A 22,431-nucleotide genomic window follows, 5' to 3' on the forward strand; every position below is an offset into this window, starting at 1 on the left:
GACGCTTTTCGAGAATGGAGCCCAAGCCCTAGCAGGCAAGCGTCCGAGTTCCAAGGTGTCCCAGGGCCATTTCAGTGGACCAGGCCCAAAACCGAAGAGCCGTCCGCCATTTTGACAGCCATGTGGCAGCCGCCTATCGCTGCACTGCAAGAGTGGGAGCAACTCCACAACATGGTGAGCGAGACGCTGTGGCCGCAAGAGCGAGCGCAACTCAGCTAGATGGCCGCCACCTGGGGAGGCCTGTTCACGCCGCCTCCCCCACGCCCCCGGGCCGCCGCACGCCAATTTTCGGAGCAGCATTGTAGGATACCAAAACCAGTGCGGCAGTTTACTGGACATCACCTGGGTGCCTGTCGTACATGTTGTGTCAGCCATGTGACACTGGACACAGACCGCTACTGACGAGGCCTCCCCCCGCACCACCCGGGACGCCCCACGCTGTTTTTCTGTGCTGCATTGTAGGATCCCTAAACCAGTGCGGCACCCAGGCGACATCACCTGGGTGCCGTCCAGAACTCTGCACGTTGTGCTGCCTTGGGACTATTCGCACAACAGACCGCTACTGACGAGGCCTCCCCCCGCCCCACCCGGGACGCCCCACGCCAATTTTCGGAGCAGCATTGTAGGATCCCTAAACCAGTGCGGCACCCAGGCGACATCACCTGGGTGCCGTCCAGAACTCTGCACGTTGTGCTGCCTTGGGACTATTCGCACAAAAGACAGCTTCTAACCATTGTTGCTTTTTGTGTTAATAAATGTTTAAATGTTTTTAGTTTTTGTTCTGTTCATTATCGTTAAAAGTTAATAAAGTTTTATAACCTTAATTTGTTGGAGTGTTATCTATTTTTTGAAAAACGGGTGAATGGGGCCTTGAATCGGGTTATTGTCATGTGTGGGCTTTGGAAGTGTGCTGCTGCAGGATCGGACATTTCAAACTCAAATGCACGTTCTTTTTCTTACCTTTCCGAAGCATGGAGCGCAATAGCAGGCAGAGAAAGGGTGATGCACGTGTTGAACACTACCTGACCTGGCAAGTTGCTGGCAGTGCCCCCCCGCCCGCTCCTGAAAGAGGGCACACACACACCGCCGCCCCGAGTACTTCACATATCTTTAAAAGACCATGCGCTTGTTCATGAGGCTTAAATGGTTTATCACCTCTTCTAGAACCCCTGCATCGACCCTCTGACGTTTCATGGAAAAATTACCATGTAACACAATACCAAGCCCTGTCGGCTGAAACCCCCAAGGAATCGTGGGGCATATTATCAAGGGGGTTTATCTCCGCTTTTTTGGCTTTAAAAGCCATGAAAGCGGAGATAAAATTATCTCCCTATTACCAAGCTGTCGCTAACACCAGTTAGTGACAGCTAAAAGGAGATAGCGACCATCTTGAGCCCCGCTTTGCATGTCAGTGATACTTATCACTAATGACATGCAAAGTGGCGTGCCAAGATGTTAGCGACTGGAAACAGTCGCTAACATCTCTATCTCCTATTACCAACTTATGGAGATATTCGTGCTAAGCGCGAATATCTCCAAAATCTAACACCTGCCCTGAGCAGTTCTTAGCCATGTTATCCAATGGGAGGTGGATAACATGGCTAAGAGCATTTGCTCGATAATACATGAATATCGCTGACTTTTCTGCGATAATAGCAAGGTTTATCTGCGATAAAAATCGCCGATGTGCGGCGATAATTTTTGTCTCTAAACAAGTTAGAGACAAAAATTATCGCTAGTTGTTCGTAATATGCCCCCGGGTTTTTGCTTGCAGAAATCGGGAGGCGGGAGACTAGCACTGAAATCAGTAGTCACACGCCTGAATCAGGAGGATTGGCATGTCTGAATTCTCTACAGCTGGGGCCATAAACTACATCCGCAGGGTTAGGTGATAGCCTGGGACCAGCCTGGCATCTAAAATGGCTGCCGTGCACGACAAAATTGTGGCATTCGAAAAAAAGTCAAGATGGCGCAGCCGCTGGAAGAGATGTATCAACATATATCAGCCTCCTCAGCCACCCTCAGGAAACATAGGGGATTAGGATACGTCTCCCGCACCCCCTTATACCTAGTAATTTAATCAACGAAGCACAAAATGGCGAATTCCCGTTTCGCTACCAGTTTGCGGCCCAGTTCGCGGCCCGTGAAGCGCTTCTACCGTGAAAAATCATTTTTTTTTTATTTTCCCCACTGGACCCTTTAATAACCCCAACAACATTCCTAGGGGGTGAAGAGGGGGATACCTTGCCCCCTTTCATTAAATTCCCCCTTAGTTTTTCACCTTTTCTTCTCTCTCGATCCTACCGAGAGACAAGATGGCGGCCGCTCCGGACTGTCACGCAGCAAAAAAAAAAAAAAGCTCACGCACAGCCGCTGGAAGAGATGTATCAACATATATCAGCCTCCTCAGCCACCCTCAGGAAACATAGGGGATTAGGATACGTCTCCCGCACCCACTTATACCTAGTAATTTAATTAACGAAGCTCAAAATGGCGAATTCCCGTTTCGCTACCAGTTTGTGGCCCAGTTCGCGGCCCGTGAAGCGCTTCTACCGTGAAAAATCATTTTTTTTTTTATTTTCCCCACGGGACCCTTTAATAACCCCAACAACATTCCTAGGGGGTGAAGAGGGGGATACCTTGCCCCCTTTCATTAAATTCCCCCTTACTTTTTCACCTTTTCTTCTCTCTCGATCCTACCGAGAGACAAGATGGCGGCCGCACCGGACTGTTTAGAATGTTGACAGACACCGGAGAGCCAATCAGCTTTCTGCGCGCAAAGTTCCGATAAGCGAAAAGTAAGCGGACCGGATCGCTGCCCAGAGCGCTGTTACAGATATATATCTTGGTTTGAACGTTAATTTCTCAAAAACTACTGGAGCACATATATTGAGACCTAGCAAAGGCACATCGGGCTAACAGTCCCTACAATTTTGCCAAGTTTCGTGCAAATCCATTCAGCCGTTCGAGCTAAAAGTGAGTCCAACCGCCCTATGGAAAACTCAATGCAAAAAACGCGTTTTGGGACCCCCCTTTTTTCTCGGCCCCCCCTTGACGAAACCCCCCCAAATTTTCAGGGGCTGCTCAGAATCAAAATGTTCCATTTTCCTGAAAATTTCAGCCGATTCCGTCCACAAACGCCAAAGTTATTAGACATAGAATTTTCAAAAGTCCCATAGAGAAAAAATTCTAACTATATATACCTACTGGCGATAGCCAGTAGGTAATATATATATATATATATATATATATATATATATATATATATATATATATATATATATATATATAAAAACATTTTTTTTTTTGTTTTTTTTTTGCGGTGTCCACCTACAGGCGTGTCTATTGATTGTAGCATAACTCCCACTGTAATATACCACCAGTACCTAATTTCTTATTCCCCACCCTTGTGCGCCATACATTCCCTATGTTGTTACCCCAAAAACATGTGGACTACTTCTCAGCGTGTGACCTACCAAGAACACTCTATCCTCTTCACTAACCCTTTACCAAATCCATGCCACCCGTGTACTCCCCCCCCCCGGCATTGTTGGAGGCGTGCTGAGGAAGGGGGCAGAGGGTGTTAGGAGCTCATCATTCTCCCAACACCCCCCACCCCAAACCCCCGGCATGAGCCTTGCCCCTCTCCCCAAGGCCGGTTGTGAATTTGCATTCCCATTTCGCCACAGCTAGTAATCCCGCACCACCACCTGCCATGCAACCCATGCACCCCATGCACCCAAGCTTGAAAATAACTACAATTCGCATAATTTTAGTTGCTGCTTATTTATCCTCTGCAACTAACCACCATTGACAAAGCCCATAGACCTGACTTCTTGTAAATATGCTGCTAGTTCTTGTGACATACATATAGTGCTATGACAGACACAAAAATACAAGTCATGCACCACACAAAGCAACGCACCTTTTTTTTTTTTTTTTTTTTTTTAACGTAATTTCAGCCACGCCCTCTATTATAATAACAATGCAGTTGGCGTTATTCTTTTAATCCACTTTTGCCTGCTAAGCAATGTTATTTCGCCCCGACACAAAATCCTTTATTGTTAATACCCATGTTGCGAGGGACCCGGTGTTACCCCTTTGACTTTAATGCTATCCCCCAATGGCCTTCTATGTTTAATAATTATAACTGGCAATGTTCAACTCTGCAAATGAGTCTCGATAGAATATTGTTGGACAGGCTTTGTATATATCCACCAGGGGAGACGGGTGCCGGGTCATGCGTGGGTGGCGATCCCCTGGGAAAGTAGGCCGCGGTTGGGTGGGAGAGAGTGGGACTCATAGGATGCTCTTTCTGTCACTTTTGGAAGCATGTGTCACTTTCTGTCCCTGCGACCCTTAGCAGGGGCTCGTGCTCACGGGTTGCCTTGCCCTCCTCCCCACTGAAATGGAAGTTGTACTACGAGTCTTTATTTCTATAATGCCTCCTGCGGTCTACATGAGTACTCCTGTAGGGAGCAAATACAAATGCGCCGCCACAACGGAGTAGAGCATATTTCACCCTCTTTGAGACCCTACAAGTTCTGGTGAAACCCGTTCTTTCTGAAGAGGACTCCCTCCTTTGCGTGTTTATGGGCCTAGGAGTAGAGATGTCACAAGTGCGTTCAGAACTTTCAGAGGGGGTGGACGTGCTGGTGAAGCGTTGAGACATGAGTAAAGAAGTTCAGTGACGAAACATACTTGACACTAACTACTATATACGTGAGGCAATGCATATTTTAGCTTGCCGGCGCAGTCACTGATCTAACCTGGACTAGCAGATCTCAGCCTTGGCAGGCAGCCATTACTTGAGCTGTGTCCCCCCCTCCCCCCGGTGAGAGCAGCAGGGCTTACACCGCGTCAGTGCCAGACAGATAAGGCTACCCCTGAGAGCGATGTTTGAACACGGGTGTTATGGGGGATAGGAGTCGGATACTCCGAGAAGAGAAGGGGAAAACATATACACCAAAGAAAAAAGAACAGGGGGAAAGGACATTGCCTAACTGGTGTTGTATACCTTTCTTTACCCTCCAACACTCCGCACCACATCTTGGTGCACCCGTCAATCCTGACGGCCCAACCGCAAGCCCCTGCAGGACCAGTATTATCCTTCTACCTGTGTTTGCTACTCTTTTGTAACATGCACACGTCTCTTTTCTCTTGTAACACACTCACTGTTTGCTACATCTTACCTTTTTATCTCCTTTCGATACTTGCACGCGTGCCACCATGGCCTACATATCTTCGTTGTTATGTTGGAGTGTCTGACATTTATTGCAGCATTATACCTCTACTAGTACTTTGTAACCTCCCCACATTACTTTTCCTCCTGTAATGTACCCATTATTACCTTTTGCATTTTTAGTTGGACTAGGGGGCGGGGCTTGGGGGGGGGGGCTTTGGGCCGTGAAGGGGACCAGGCCAGGGGCACACATTTAATGTCATTGAAATTGAATTGGTGTTCAAATGTGTATTGATACCAGGCGCGCAACACCCATTGGGCTCACCGGGCTTCAGCCCCTCCCCCCGTCGCCTCCTCTGCCCGGGCTAAGATTACACGCACTGAAATGGTGCAAGATAGCATCCGATCGGAGAATGATTTTTTTAATGCTTTCTGAGAGGCCCAGCAGCCCGAGCCAGCCAGCCTCTGCTTCAGTGAGTGACCTCCTGCCCCCACCTCTTGTTTTCCTTTACGGTGGCGCTGCGAGGTGAAATCCTTGCCTGAAGGCAGGGATTTCACTTAAGCACTTGATCGCTTGTGAGCATGGGGTGTGAAGTGCAAAGCAGGGGGAAAGGGCTGGCCAGTTAAGGTGATGCTTTTCCTTTGTAAAGGAATTTCTGCTGGCGTCATAGCCCATGGGGTGCTGTCTGTGCACTTGTATAGATGTGTATTTCATACAAGTGCGCAGACAGCAACCCCTGGGCTATGACGCCAGCAGGAATTAATTTACAAAGGAAAAGCTTCACCTGCACTGGCCATCCCTTTCCCCCTGTTGTCAGGCAGTAGTTTTTTGTGTAAGTTCCAGTAACTTTAATGCATTTTTCAGCACAGCATTACATACTGCCTACATATCTAGGGGCCATATGTATCAAGCCATTTAGCATTCGCAAAGGCCGAAATTCTGCGAATTTCGGCCTTTGCGAATGCTAAATACCTAAATGGTATGTATCAAACATTTTTGCATCAAAATAAGGAATCGCAAAAATTGCTATTCCTTATTTTGCGATTGCACTTAAGGAATCGCAAATTTTGCGATTCCTTAAATGCAATGTATCAGAGAAAAAAAAAGAAAAAAATGCCATTAAGGAATCGCAAATTGCCACCAACTTCCAGTTGGTGGTAAGTTGCGAATTCTTTTAATAATGCTTTTTTCAAACAAACCAAAGGTGCCATATGACGCCCATACATGCCCTTAGGGCATGTATGTGCGCCATATGCCCCCAAATGTCTTTTTCAGGGGTGCAGCAGGGTGTTCTTGAGACACCCCTGCACCCTTGAAAAAATTCCTAATTTGCGATTAGCTAATTGCTAATCGCAAATTGCCCCTTCATTCCTATGGGCCTCCTGGCCCATAGAAATTAATGGGTAATTTGCAATTAGCAATTTGCTAATCGCAAATTAGGAATGGTAAGGAATCGCTATATAAAAGCGATTTTGTTCATACATACCATTTTGCATTTCCAAAATAGCGATTCCTTAAAATTCGCTATTTTGGAAATGCAAATTGGTTTGATGATACATATGGCCCAAATTGAGAATGTCTTCCCATTCATTCCTATAGGCCTCTAGGCCCATAGGAATGAATGGAGAGGGTTTCCGTAATTGTGAATCGCAGTTTGCGATTCACAATTATGGAATATGTAGGATTCACAATTTTTTTTGCAAATCCTACATACATCTCGTTTTGCCATTCTCAAATAGCGATTCTCTAAAATTTGCTATTTGAGAATAGCAAAACCAAACTTTCATACATATGCCCCTTGGTTACTGTGAATGTTGTTCTTGACTTACATACATAGAAACGTCAAAGAGGACAGTCCCCTCCAAATATGCAAATGTAGTGTAAGTTTGTAGTGTTCATTTTTTTTTGGGGTGCTAGTGGGTAATTTTAGAGTTCAGGGTGGGTGTGGGTTTTAGGGTGCCAGGGAGTAATTTTATGGTTCAGGGTGGGTTACGGGTGGGTTACGGATTGGCGTGCCAGGGGGTAATTTTAGGGTTCTGAGCGGGTATGTGTTTTGGTGTGCCAGGGGTAATTTTAGGGTTCAGGGCAGGTGTGAGTTTTGGGGTGTCAGGGGGCAATTTTAGGGTTCAGGGTGGGTATGGGTTATGGGGTGCCAGGGGGGAATTTATGGTTCAGGGTGGGTATGGGTTATGGGGTGCCGGGGGGAATTTATGGTTCAGCATGGGTATGGGTTTTGGAGTGCCAGGGGTAAAATTAGGGTTTAGGGCAGGTGTGGGTTTTGGGAAGTCAGGGGGCTATTTTAGGGTTCAGGGTGGGTATGGGGTGCCAGGGGACATTTTAGGGTTCAGCGTGGGTATGTGTTTTGGTGTGCAAGGGGTAATTTTAGGGTTCAGGGCAGGTGTGGGTTTTGGGATGTCAGGGGGCTATTTTAGGGTTTAGGGTGGGTATGGGGTGCCAGGGGACATTTTAGGGTTCAGCGTGGGTATGTGTTTTGGTGTGCCAGGGGTAATTTTAGGGTTCAGGGCAGGTGTGGGTTTTGGGGTGTCAGGGGGAAATTTATGGTTCAGGGTGGGTATAGGTTATGGGGTGCCGGGGGGAATTTATGGTTCAGCATGGGTATGGGTTTTGGGGTGCCAGGGGTAATTTTAAGGTTTAGGGCAGGTGTGGGTTTTGGGATGTCAGGGGGCTATTTTAGGGTTCAGGGTGGGTATGGGGTGCCAGGGGACATTTTAGGGTTCAGCGTGGGTATGTGTTTTGGTGTGAAAGGGGTAATTTTAGGGTCCAGGGCAGGTGTGGGTTTTGGGGTGTCAGGGGGCAATTTTAGGGTTCAGGGTGGGTATAGGTTATGGGGTGCCAGCGGGGAATTTATGGTTCAGGGTGGGTATGGGGTGCCAGGGGACATTTTAGGGTTCAGCGTGGGTATGTGTTTTGGTGTGCCAGGGGTAATTTTAGGGTTCATGGGTATGGGGTTTGGGGTGCCAGGGGTAATTGTAAGGTTCAGGGTGGGTGTGGGTTTTGAGGTGCCATGGGATTAATTTTAGGGTTCAGCGTGGGTATGTGTTTTATAGTGCCAGGGGTAATTTTAGGGTTTAGGGCAGGTGTGGGTTTGGGATGTCAGGGGGCTATTTTAGGGTTCATGGTGGGTATGGGTTATGGGGTGCCAGATGGGAATTTATGGTTCAGCATGGGTATGGGTTTTGGGGTGCCTGGGGTAATTTTAAGGTTCAGGGTGGGTTTGGATTTTGGGGGGCAAGGGGGAATTTATGGTTCAGCATGGGTATGGTTTCTGGGGTGCCAGGGGTAATTTAAGGTTCAGGGCGGGTATGGGTTTTGGGGCTCCAGGGGGGTGATTTTAGAGTTCAGGGTGGTATTGGGTTTTGGGGTGCCAGGGGGTAATTTTAGGGTGTGGGGTGGGTATGGGTTTTGGGGTGCCGGGGAGGGATAATTTTAGGGATAGGATGGGTATGGGTTTTGGGGTGCCAGGGGTAATTACAGATTTCAGGGCGGGTATGGGTTTTAGGGTGTGAAGGGGTTAATTTTAGGGTTCAGCGTGGGTATGTGTTTTGGTGTGCCAGGGGTAATTTTAAGATTCAGGGTGAGTATGGGTTTTGGGGGGCAATGCATCAAACTAACAAAAATGTGTGCTTTAATTGTTGTCCAGTTTCAAATGTAGAATTCACCACATTTTTTTCTCAGCTTGACCTGAGCATTAACCGATCCTGATTATCTGCCATTTTAGCTCCGCCCCATTGATTTACATTAGCCACGCCCCTTCCTCTGCCATGTTAGCCCCCCCCCCCGAAATTAAGACCTAGTTGCGCCCCTGATTGATACTAAAGCATTTAGAAGTGAGTACCGGCCCACTCAAAGCAGTGTTTATCCCTTTATAAGTTAACGTTTTTGTTTTGTAATTTGTTCGCTTGCAATGTTCTCATGTATCCGTTCTTGTCCCTAGTGTGAAGCGCTCTGACGCCTTCCGGTAAAAACGCGCGAGAGAAAAATGCATAGATCTAAAGAAATAGCCCGCTTCATGGCAGCCCTTCCGACAGCGCCCCCCCCCCCCCCCCTGCGAAAAGGGGAGAGGACGGTAACTTTGAAATATTCTGACCGGCGATGTTAGGGAGACCAGCATCCGTCGGGGGACGCGCCGACCTACGCCCCCATAGGGAAAACAATTTATGTAAACCAATAAACTTTGGGCCATACTACTAAGTTGCATTTAGTTATCGTATAGTCAACTCCGAGTGCGGGACAAAACTAGGCTAGCGATACCGCGTAACACAGCACCTGCCATCCCACGCAATGAAGCACTTCATACTATTCCTCTGACGCTCAGCGAAGCATCACCTAAGGCAGGCTCAGGCTAGGCGGCTCATTGCCGTTCTCATTTGCCGGATAGTAGGGAAGGAGGGAAGGGTAGGATGAGCGGGAGTGAAGATCTTTGCCCGAAGCACCAGAAAAGAGGGGGGGATCGACACTCTGCTTTCTCCTTATTTTTCCTAATGTTGTGTTCCTTGGCGCACTTCTGCAGAGACGTCCTCATCCAAAACGATACAAGGCACACTATTAACCTTATTTGTGAAGCACTTACACCTTCTGGTAAAGTCTGCGCTATATAAAACGCGCCAATTACATAAATAAAATTGCGCGTCCCTTCGCCCTGAAACTCCGCCCCTCCCATTTTTTTTTTATTTTTTTATTTTTTTAATTTATTTATTTTGCACACATCTCGTGCTCCTGACCCCCCATCCCCTTTTGTCTCCGGTGAGCCTCCCCCGGTCTTAGAAAAGTCCCCCTTTAACGGCCTGCCCCTTGAGCTTAACCCTCACTCCCTATGCGACACTTGCCTAGGCAACCTTTGGACTTGCGTTTGCGTGTCTGTATTATACCTCTACTTGTACTTTTTCCGCTCCTTTGTAACTTGCACACCTGCCACCTTTCCTCCCGTAATGTACCGTTCGCTACTTCTTGTATTTTGTTCGTTCACCATTGACACTTTTGTCTCATGTAATTAATGTTTATTGTACGCTGGAAGGAGAAATGTATTCCTCCTTCCACCTTGACCCCTACCTCCCCCCGCTCGCTGCGCCGCCAATGTCCGTCCAGTGGTACCCATGCCCCCTTTCACCTCCACTGCCCATGCCAACCCCACGTCCTGCGCACGACGGCACTCGAAGTCAAACCCCTCCCTCCATCGCACCAACTGCACATACCTGTATATTAGGGCCTAGCTGCCCCCTGCTCCCCCCGTCGTCACCCGCCACGGGCTCACACTCCACACCATGAGCATGCCTAAGCCCCTAACCATGGACTCAGTCTCCACCTCCGTGCCAAGTGGTGCTTACCCGCGCACAGTGATACAACTGGAACCAATAATGACTCGAACAACCTGAACGGGGAAAAGTGGACCTTAATTCACATGCCACAAGCACCCTGCTCTCAGCCTAAGTGCTACTGCCCACCGCTGCCTGTAAGCACCTGTGAGCAAATGAATCCCGCCATTCTAATCACTGCCGCCACTTTGTCCTGAAAACAGGCATATCCCTGCTCAGTCGACTGTTGCCCTTTACTCTCCGCGCGGATGTAGCGTAACTCCCCGCCAATCCTTCCTGCTCTCCAGTCCTTTGTCCGACTGGGCGTCACTCGCTCCGGCCGCGCCCACTGTGCCCCCTGCCTAGCTACTCTTGTCACCCCGCCCCCTTCAAATCTGGCTATTACCGAATGGCACCGATGAGAGGGAGTGATGCATACTGCAGAGGATGTACATAACAGGAGTACCAAGGGGAGGACAACGGACTAGTGACGGATGCATACTTCTCCATGCTCACTCCTCCCTTCGCCAGCGCCCCCCCCCCCTTTATTTGCTGCTCCCTGCCCTGCCTGGTGGAGCCGCCCCCCTTTACGCCCGTACCATCGGCGAGACCCGAGACAGCCCCTACTGACGTTCTATGCATCCAGGCTCAATTATTGTCCTATCGTCTCAGGAACGGGAAACTTTCTCTCTTGCACTCTGCTGGGCGCCCTTCATGGCCCACAAATTCAGTAATCCACAATCCACGCTTCCTAGATGCCCATCCGGCCCCCAATCCCCATTGTCATCTCCCGAGCCCTCCCTCCCTCCAAACAGCGCCCCGAACACGGGCACCCCGCAGACTGATGCGCACCTCGCGACACCTTTCCCCCAAACCTGACCCACTCCGTGTCCTGCATGCCCACTTGAATGTAACTGAACCACCTGGCTCGTGTCCACTCTCTGATCCGCCCTCCCCCTACTGCCGCTATTTATGTTTCGCCCTGGTCCATCTTGCGCGACGTCCTTTCATGAGCCCTCCTTAGGCATCGTCCTATACTCGATACTAGCTCTGCCTTAGAGCCCCGAGGCCCCCATTCCACCCATTATACCCTCTTGACTCCGTGGATGCACTGAGTCTCGGCCTGTAACCCACGTGTTGACCGCCGCCTGCACCAGTCCATTCTTCCGACCAGACCAGACAGCTCTTCCCCCTGGGCCCCCATCCTCCCTTGTGTGCGGCACGAGACCCTAGCAGAGCAATGAAGCGCTGAGGCCGCCAGACGTTTGCCATGCTTGCCTCCCCTCTCTCTACCCCCTCTGTGTCCCCCCGCCCCCGTGGGTTCATTACTCGTGCCCTTGTCCTAAATGCCCCCAAACACTCTTCCGGCAACACTGCTTCCGAGTTTATCTTTCGCTTATTGCGCTCCGCCGATGCCAGCAGTAGGATCCTCACTTTTCTCGAGAGGCAGAGGTCTGTCACGAACAAAATCCCACCTGAGCCCCCTAACTACCCACTTGTTCTATAGCAATCCGTAGCCATGTTGCGCTGACCCATGCCTCCTTATTTGACTACCAAAGAGGGTGGGGGGGGGGGAGGGGGGTCCCGTACACCTTGCCGGCACTTCTCAAGCTCCCTGCACCCTTGCCCCTCACCCCCCGCCTCCCTTATCTGCCGCTCCCTGCCATGCCTGTTGGAGCCGGCCCCGCCCCCCAATTCGCCAGGCTTAGTACCATGGGCGTTCCTCCCTGTTCTCCTCATCTTACAAATTCCTTTTCTTTGATGACTCCCTCTTTCCTGTCGCTAACCCCCTCCGCTGTGTCTTACTGGCCGCCTGCGTTGGTCCCCCATTACGCCCCCTAACTTTTGGCACCCTTACCGTCTCCCGCCCCCCTTTTACTGTTTTGCGCCCTGCCACCCCCCCCTCCCCCTTCCCCCCAACCCAAACGAATTTCACCGGGACCGCGCATTACATTCTAAGCATCCTTCGTTCAATTTGTTGTTCTCCCTTCATGGCAAAGCGAAACTTGTTTGTGTTCACTCTGCTAGGAGCCCCCTAATGGCCACCAAGTTCCACGTTGACACAAACTATGCCTAATTCTTGTAGTATACCTTTAGTGCCTATTCACCCCAGTGCCCTCCAAACGATATATGCTGTTGCTACACATGTATAACTCCTCTTAGTTCTGTTCTCTTTGCATCGGAGGCCTAATCTCCGAATGGCACCACAGTTATTATTTCCTTCCCCTTATTGTTGAGGGCCACTGTCTGGGCGGCACCCCACGTACTCACCCTCGTGCCGGCAGTACCGCCCACAAGCCCTCGCCTGCCCCCCTACCGAACACCCCTGCCCCCTTGTCCGGCCAAGCCACCCTCGTGCACCCGACCAGAACCACGCATCCACGACCCTCCCTGCGCCCCCGACACTTTACAAGCAGGCACCCTTTCCCGAGCGCCACTCCCTGCGCACCTGTCCCGAGGCCCGCTTCTCCCACCCTTCACACCTACTCTCATGCGCTCGGCCTAGCCCCTCTGCTGTTATTATTGTTACCCTCGCACCCTGGCAATCCTGCCCCATTCCGTCGTGCGCCACTGCCCCACCGGACATCGAGCCAACCCTCTCTGTGCAAGATGCCTTTGTCACCATTACTTGGAAACTCTGCAATGTCCTGGCCCGCGCGCGGCCCGAGCCCCTCAGACAGCACCGTATTCCAACCGCCAAGCGCCTTGTATTTTCCCGCCCAGAGCCCAATATCCCCCCATCCTCCAAGTGCTATAAATTAAGGAAAAATTCCATGTACTGCGACTTAGTCTGTCAGCCTCGCGAAGATCAAAGAGTGACTTAGCTATGGGCAGTTTATTGCCTATGAAACCCTGTATGTGAGTTACGTTTGGTGCTGTATTTTTATGCGTTGGTACGTATGTGAATTTTTAACTTAAACTTCTTTTTTTTTCCACATTCGTACTGCCACTAAAGTGCTTTCTGCCAGACAAAAGTGACAGTTCCATCCGCTATTGCTACTCGTTATTCTGATAGAATTCACTTTTCGATGCTCTAATTACCCTATGATGACGTATGAGTTAGCATCATATGACTAACTAATGCATTTACGTAAACGCACTTATGCCGAATTCATATTCTTACCTATTCTCGTATATATGTGTGATCATATTAGTTTCTTAGCTTAGCTTGTGTGCCACCATTTTGTGTAACTCTCCGTGCCTGCGGGCTCTGCTCGCTCATGCCCCTCCCGCAGGAATACAGAAAGAAATATGCTAAGACAGTAGTTTTCGTTTCTCGGCTCACTGAGACCGAAACTAGCAATTTGTGTTATCTGCAATGTTCTCATGCTCAGAGACGCCGAAACCTAGCTCCCTGGCCTTGAGCAGAGATAATAATGTATCCCTCGCAGGTGCAGATGCCTGCTGTATGAGAACATTGTCTACTGGTCTGGGGCTCAGTAGTTTTCCACAAGGGGCGTACCCCATTTACTGTGTCGCATTATAATGTATTGCTGTGATGCAGAGAGTCAGTCCTCTCGTTCGCACTCCTAGGAGTGAGGTCGGACAGGGCCCTCTCATATGAGTGTTGTTTGGCCTAATAAAGACTTTTTGTTAAACTTCTCCACTGTCCGGCTGACTTCCTATAAGGTAATTATAGGTGAGTGCTGTAAGTCACTCCAGTGGATTTGAGCCACGCTTATCAGATGGCGCCCGAATAGGGACCCCGCGATAAAGATCTTTCTCACCCGTAAGTGGGTAGCAGAAGACCGGGGACCCGCTGGTCGGCACGGTGGGCCCGGGATCCCATTTGATGCCGAGCTTGGTTCTCGCAGCGCTGCCCCACCCTGCTGATCGGGAGAGGTCCCGGTTCGGATCTTACGCCGGGGTCCAGAAGGCGGAACTTGAAGCTGACCGTGTTGGTCCTGGCAGCCGGAGGTGGAGAACGGTAGAGGTCGGTGCCGCATACGGAAGGTGAGTGATCCACCTGTGATTGTGACAGGAACGGGAGTGTTCCGGGAGACTAGAGTGTCTCTGATGGTTTGAGGAGCCGGTGTGCTCCTGGGGCTAGTGTGCTCCGGGGAACTCAGAGTGCGAGTCGGTACTCTGACAGACTTGAAGGGGTTGGGGACGTATTTTGAGGTAATTGTCTGTAGCGATCCGACCGAATGGTACTGTGGTGAAGGCGTGGCTCATTGTGGGTAGACTCTGGTGCGCTTACCCTGGACTCCTAGTGTGGTGTTTCAGTGGCGGTGTGATCCGAGTTTCCCGCGGTAAAGTGCGCAGCGATCCATAGTGCCGCACGGGTGGCGGATCCGTTCCCCGCCCTCAGAACAGTTAGCGTACTGTTCGGTCTGCGGTAGAGTCCAGGTTCCCCAGGACTTGGTCGACGGGCCTTGTCCCATTTGGTAACACGTGTTTTGGAGATATTGTATTTGTATACGTGGTTCGTTTGTATGTGCGTGTGTGAATGAATTGGAGTTGTGATTCAAGTTAAAGTAAAGATGCCGTGTTTTAGCAAGCTGCGATGTTTTGGATGCTGTTGTCGACCCTCAGATACTAGACTGGCCGAGAGCCAACCTGCGCCCCCTGAAGGGACACCGAGTTTTGATATGTATGTTAAACATGGACTGGTCCCGATTTTGTTTGGTACTTTGTGGCATCGATACACTGCTGATAATGTGGATTTACAATGGCCTTTGACGGGTTCTTTCGATGAAGCTAAATTGGATTATTTGCAAGATAAACTGTTTGCTAGGCGTAGCCGCCAGAGTATGTTCGACTCTTTGCGAATATGGCAGAAAGAGGCCAGGAAGCGTAAGATGCGGGAGGAGAAGGAGGAGTATAAAAAGTCAACCCAGACTATGGCGCAGAAAGTGAGAGAACAGGTGGGGAATGAGAATGCATTACGCATGGAGCGCGCAGATAGACTTTGTAGGTTGAAGGAAAATAAAAGTTACGTAGTAAGAGAGGACGACCCAGATGAGATGGAGGACATTTTGAATGCTCGACCCCCTCCCCCTTATGCCCCGCAGCCATTGTACCCCTCCTTGCCACTTCCGGCCCCTAGTAGCGCCATTCCAGGTCCTTCAGCGAGTGCCCCCCAACAATCCTTGCCCTCGACACCCCTTGTTTCTCTACTTCAGCCCACTTCACCCGCCCCCTCGCCATTTTCTTTAGCACTCCCTACAGTTTCAGCCAGCACCACCCCCAGTCAGGAGATGCTAACACCGAGTCGCGGCGCAGGTAGCGGATTGTTCTCACAAGTGCGGAAACTGCTTACGCGCTCTACAGTTGGTTTGGATGAAAAAAGTTTGGTGGCTAACCAGGCATGTCAATGGGCCAGGAATAATATTTATTCGTTCGAGGATATCTGGTCTACCATGAAAGATTTTGAGCCCTTAATGCAGCAGCACGCTTTGTGGCACATGGCTAGCGTATTGATACCGCTATGGGAGCAGGGATATGGAGGTGTGGCTCCGGCGGTTTTGCGGGATATACAGGCTGGAGCGTACAGAACGAACACGGGGGTGAAGGAAGTGATGAGTAGTCTGCGCGCGCTTTTGCAATACAGGAATGAGTTGCCCTCTGCAGGCACACCCCATTTCCCAGGTCTCCACCCAATGCGAGAGGTGCACCCTATTTTTCATCCTGAGGTCCCCGAGTTGTTAGACCCCGTCACGAAGGCTGTTACAAGGAACAGAATTGATGCGCATTTCCAGGAGCAATGGGTGTATACGCCATGGAAGAGAAGTGAGGTGTTGTCATTGAAGGCTCAGTTGCCGGATTCTAGAAAGAATCCGACTGCCTATTACAAAGAACTTACGGTAGCGGCGTCTTCTACTGTGATGACGTTGGCTGACGTTGAATTGTTTTTCGGGCTTTTGGTCCCGGTTGACGTGTGGCGACAAGTGAAAGGTACGGATCACACGGAGGAGCTGGGTGGTACATGGCAGGAGTTGCAGGATTGGGACAAGGAGCGTAAGCCAGGGGAGAAGCCGAAGGCTGAGATATTGGCTTTGCCAGGGCGTATTATTAAATATATGCATTCTCTCATTCCTCCGAAGAAGGTGGATTGGGACAAATTAACGGCTTGTAAGCAGAAAAAGGATGAGGCGGTCTCTGATTTCTTTACGAGGTTTGAGGAAACGTTTATGGATTTTAGTGGGCAGGATGTGTCGCAAGATGGAGGGTTACGGCTATTTGTCAACAGGTTTGTTACAAACTTATTACCTGAAATATCGGCTAGACTGCAAGCGTCGGAGAGTACGTGGACGACGTCCTCTCCTTCGGGAATACTAAGTATGGCGCAATATTACGAGCACAGGGAAAATGAGAACAAAGATAAGCAGGAGAAGAAGGCTAAAGATTTGAAGACGAGGGTTTTGTTGCAGCAGGTGGCAAGAGGCAGAGGAAGGGGTGCGGGGCCGAGCCGCGGAGGTGGATTTGGGAGAGGTGAGAGCAGGGACAGACTGGGACCGAATCAGTGCGCGAAGTGCAAGCAGGAGGGGCACTGGTGGAGGGATTGCCCGCTGCTTCAGGAGGGCGCTGGTGTGGGGCGCGGACGAGGAAGAGGTGGTGGCGATGCAGGTCGACAGGTGGTTCGATCGAGGCCGGGGGGCAACTACTTTGACAATAATACAAATAGGCAACAGTTGCAGAGTGCTGGTGCCCAGTACTATAACGATGATTACTCAGTTGATGATTTGACAGGCTTCTCCCACAACTAGGACAGCGTAGGACAGAGCATGGGACCAGTACTTATGGAAGTTGATCAGAGGGGACCTTATGTCGAAGCCGACTTACTGGGGTCTCAGCAGAAATTTCTAGTGGATACGGGTGCAATGAAAAGTTCAGTGGCTCGTTCTCGGGTCCCAGGGGCGGCTCTGTCTGGCAAGAATAACATATCTGTGGGTTTCGCAGGAACTCCGGTGATTAGCCCCATTTCTAAACCTCTCACGTTAACGATTGGTCCTTTTACTGTTGATTCACCGTTTTTATTGACATCAAATTGTGGTGAAAATTTGTTGGGTTTAGACTTATTGAAGAGATTACATGCCACCATCTATTGTTCTCCGGATGGCGTGTACCTTACTCTAGGCCCCAATGTTGCCCGCCCACTACAGTGCTTTTCAAAAGACGACCCGCTACCACCTGAGTTTCGAGGCATACCCGACAGCTTGTGGGCCGTCAGTGATAATGATGTGGGGAGAATGGACATTGCCCCGGTGTCAATAAGAGTAAAGGTGGGAGCCAAATTGCCCAGAATACCGCAATACAAAATACCTAAGGAGGGTGAGAAGGCCTTGTTACAAATAATTCAGGATTTAATACAATCTGGAGTAGTGGAAGAGACTGATTCGAATATATGTAACAGTCCTATTTTGCCTGTACTTAAAAGACGGTCACCTGATGCAACTGATAATACTCCTGATGTCTATAGATTTGTGATTGATTTGCGGCAGGTAAACAGAGTAGTGGAGCCACAGTATCCGGTGGTCTCGGACATCACTACGATATTGACCATGATTCCACCTTCAGCCAAATATTTCTCTGTCCTGGATTTGAAAAACGCTTTCTTCAGTATTCCAGTACATGAAGAGAGCAGGTATCTTTTCGGATTCTCATTGGCTGGCCGTAGCTTCCGCTTCAAGAGAATTCCTCAGGGGTACACTGAAAGTCCCAGTATATACAGTCAAGCCCTGAAGGCACAATTGGATGATTTGGAACTTCCACCGGGCAATGTAATGTTGCAGTATGTGGATGATATCCTGATAGCATCGGATGAAGAGCAGGGTTGTCGGGATGCTACTGTAAAATTGTTACACCACTTGGCTAAAAGGGGGCATAAAGTGTCCCTTCCGAAATTCCAATACTGTCGAACGGAGGTCACCTACCTCGGTCACCTCCTTTCGAAAGTGGGGAGGAGATTGACGCCGGAGCGCATAAAAGCGATCACTAACATGCAGGTACCTAACACGCAGCGAGAGGTGCGCGCGTTCCTAGGCATAACATCGTATTGTCGTCAGTGGATACCTAACTATGCGTTACTAACAAAACCCCTATTGTATCTGACTACCAAAGAAGTGCGCGAACCCCTACCCTGGACCCCCGCGTGTCAGGAAGCATTTGTGTTACTAAAACAGTCTCTGTGTTCAGCGCCAGTTCTTGGAACACCTGATTACCAGAAGCCTTTTGTTCTTTACGTACACGAGGCGGAAGGTTGTGCGTTGTCTGTCCTAACACAGTGTTTCGGGGGGAAGCAGAGACCATGTGCCTACTTCTCTGCAATACTCGATAATGTGGCAAGAGCGCTGCCGAGCTGTCTGAGAGCCACGGCGGCTGCTGCGGTCTCCGTAAGACAATCGGCAGGGCTCGTGCTGGGAACAGATCTCACAGTAATGGTACCGCATGCTGTGGATATTTTACTAAACAGGACACAGACGCAGCATTTAACAAGCGCTCGTCTGACGGGTTATGAGATGACTCTTTTTGCACCCCATGTGACAATTAAAAGGTGTGCCACATTGAACCCCGCCACCTTGTTACCCATCCCCACAGATAGTGACACACATGATGATGACATACACGACTGTTTGTATAAGACTGAAGAGGAGACAAAGGGGAGGGTGGATTTGACAGACAGGCCCATGGAAGAACCAGATGGGGAACTGTATGTTGATGGATCCTGTTTTAAATTACCAGACGGGACATCGACAGCAGCATATGCTATAACGACATTACAGACGGTGGTGGAAACTTCTAGAATACCTTACAATTCTGCTCAGGCTGCTGAGATTATCGCCTTACTGAGAGCATGTGAGTTGAGCGAGGGGTTGGATGTCAACATTTACACTGATAGTCAGTACGCCTTTGGCGTTGTTCATAACTATGGGCGACTTTGGGCAGAACGGGGATTCTTGACCTCCCATGGGCAACGCATCCAACATGGCCCACTGATATTACGACTACTAACGGCACTGACTTTACCCAAAAGATTGGCTGTGATAAAATGTAGTGCACACAAGACGATAGTGGACGATGTCGGGCGAGGCAACGCTTTTGCCGACCAGACAGCAAAGGAGACTGCTAGAGAAAAATTACCACGAATGTTTGTGGCAGGGCCAGCACGATGGGTCCCAGATAATTATATGTTCGCAGACACGGTACAGAGTGTCAGGAACATACAGGGCAAGGCGACGGATGAGGAATTGAGAGCATGGAAGAATGGGCAGGGACGACTGGATGCGGATGAATGTTGGACAGATGTAACAGACAAGAGAAGGTGGATGTTACCGAATGCATATGTCCTTCCAGTAGTGACGATGGCACACGGGCCCGCACACGTGAGTGCGAAAGGTATCTGCAAATTGTTAGACCCGGTGTGGAGCAATAAGAACATCTCAAAGATGGCCACCAATTTGGTTCGTCAATGTATGGTGTGTCTGAGACACAATCCTGGGAAGGGTACCCCTGTCCCAGCTGGAAATTTTGCACCCCCCTCTTTCCCTTTTGAGGTGATTCAGATGGATTACATCGAAATGGAAAGAGTCAACAATCTGAAGTACGTCCTTGTAGTCGTATGCGCCTTTAGTAGGTGGGTGGAGGCGTTCCCAACTAAGGACTGCACAGCTATGTCTACTGCTAAAATGTTGATAAAGGAGTATTTCTCCCGCTTCGGATTACCTAGGGTGATCTGGAGTGATAATGGCACGTCCTTTAATGCTGAATTGGTAAAGAACATATGCAAAGGGCTACATATCACCCAGAAGTTCCACTCAGCCTTGCATCCTCAGGCAGCAGGACTGGTGGAACGGTTTAACGGCACACTCAAGTTAAAGATGGCCAAGATATGTGAGAGTACAGGTCTCCGTTGGCCAGATGCACTTCCCTTAGCGTTGCTTTCCACAAGAGTCACTGTAAATGCAAAAATGGGCGTCTCCCCGCACGAGGTGGTATTTGGCCGCCCGGCCAATATTTGGGGAGTGCCCCGTCCAAAATGTTTTTCAGAAGTACCTTATCCTCTGTTGACAGATTATCTGTATGCTTTGACTAAAGATCTTCGTTCTATTCATCAGCAGGTAGCAGACACTCTGAAGCCGTTGCCGGAGGGGCCCGGACACACCATCCACCCAGGGGATTGGGTCGTGGTGCGACGATACCAACGAAAGTCTTGCTTGGAGCCGAGGTGGTCAGAGCCTCGTCAGGTGCTCCTCACCACGCGCACGGCGCTGCGGATCGACGGCAGAAAGGCGTGGACTCATGCCTCTCATGTGAAGAGGGTCCCGCTCCCGTTACCCTATGATCAATGGGTGCGAGACGGCGTCGCTGACCAAGAGTGTGAACATATCCCAAAATATGTTCCTTTCTCGGATGCTTCACTGATTGGAGAAGAGCGAAGCGGCATTGAAAATTCTGTGAGCTCTACCACTCCTCTTGTTGCTAGCAAAGAGATACCGGAAAGTTCAGCATCTGCCACGGAGACACCTGCTTTGTTCTCTGACCCATCTGCCACGGAGACACCTGCTTTGTTCTCCGACCCCGAAGTGCCAGGGAGCACTCGTTATAATTTCCGGCCCCGAAGAAAATAAGTACAGTGCTGAAATATGATGGACTAAACACTGGAAGAAGGGCTTAGTGGACATTCTGAAAAGAAGATTTAGTGATAGGGATGGACTTGTAAGAGCCCTGGTGTTTAGCCGAAGATTGTGTTCTTTGAGACTAAAGCGTGGTGCGGGGCCCGAATAAAGTGCTTCCCTTATTCCAAAGTGTTGACAAGCAACGAGGGAACAGGTATGGACGGTAAAAGCCTGCCTGTGAGGCTTTGAAGGACACAGGGAAGAAGATCCCTTTTTAAGGGTTGAAGAACCCCTCTGGCCGGTTGAGGATTGTCTGGGACTATTTTTTTTTAGTAATAGTGTGATTTTTGTTTATTTTTTATTTTTGGTGTTGAAAAGCATACAGAATGTATCCCTTTGGGCGGCCAATTCCTGATGAGGAGCAGCCTTTTGCAGCTCCCCCGAGACGCGTGCCTGATTCCCCTTGGTTGGCCCTTTCCCGAAATGGTAAAATTGTAGTGGTAGTAACAGTTCTAATTGCCTTTTTGGTGACTCTTGGAATACTGTTTTTCGTAGATAAATACTATCCTGTTCATACATTTGCACCCACACCTACTGCTATTCCGGAACACAAAATGTTGACAGTTGAATATGGGGAGAGAATGATACGTGCCAATTATAAAGATAATGTTTTTATTAAGACTTTGCATCATGCACATGCCACTACCAACATGACAGATTGCTGGGTTTGTGGGCTTCTGCCTTCTGCTGCTTATAAGAAAGACAGATTCCTTGCTCTTCCTTTGACTCCGGTAAATAGTTGTGTGGGATGGTATACTCTTATAGGTCTTGTCAAATATTTCCAACAGCCAGATTCCCTAACTCCCCGACTGCAGAATAGGGGGTGGACAATGACAATGCGAGTACGCCCTTTGCCTTCAGCTTCCCTTGGACGAATATATACCGACGGACGTTTTGACCAGACCTTCATAGAGACATGTGAGAAAAAGTTGGGTCGATTCATGACACCTAATGATACTGATCGACTCAGGGATAGTTTCATGAAATTGAACGCCACTTTGTCTTATAGGCATCCCCCTAAGAGTAACGACATCTCCAAGTCTTTGATACCCTTGGCTGTGGTGGGTCCCCCTCCGTTTTTCTGTATAGAGGGAAGGGGTCCCATAAAGGTTGGAAATAGCTCTTGTAATGTAACTGCTTCAATACGCCTGCCCGTTAGCCCCTCATTGATTGCCCCACCCAGTGTCTATTTTGTATGCGGCGAAAATGGATACTTATGGTTGCCCGAGGGTTGGGGTGGGGTGTGTTACCTGGCTTATCTGATTCCTCCCGTATATGTAGCCCCTTCTGATTACCACAGAACACATCGACGATTCC

This window comes from Lissotriton vulgaris, chromosome 1_1 (assembly GCF_964263255.1).
Source record: "Lissotriton vulgaris chromosome 1_1, aLisVul1.2, whole genome shotgun sequence".
Taxonomy (NCBI): domain Eukaryota; kingdom Metazoa; phylum Chordata; class Amphibia; order Caudata; family Salamandridae; genus Lissotriton; species Lissotriton vulgaris.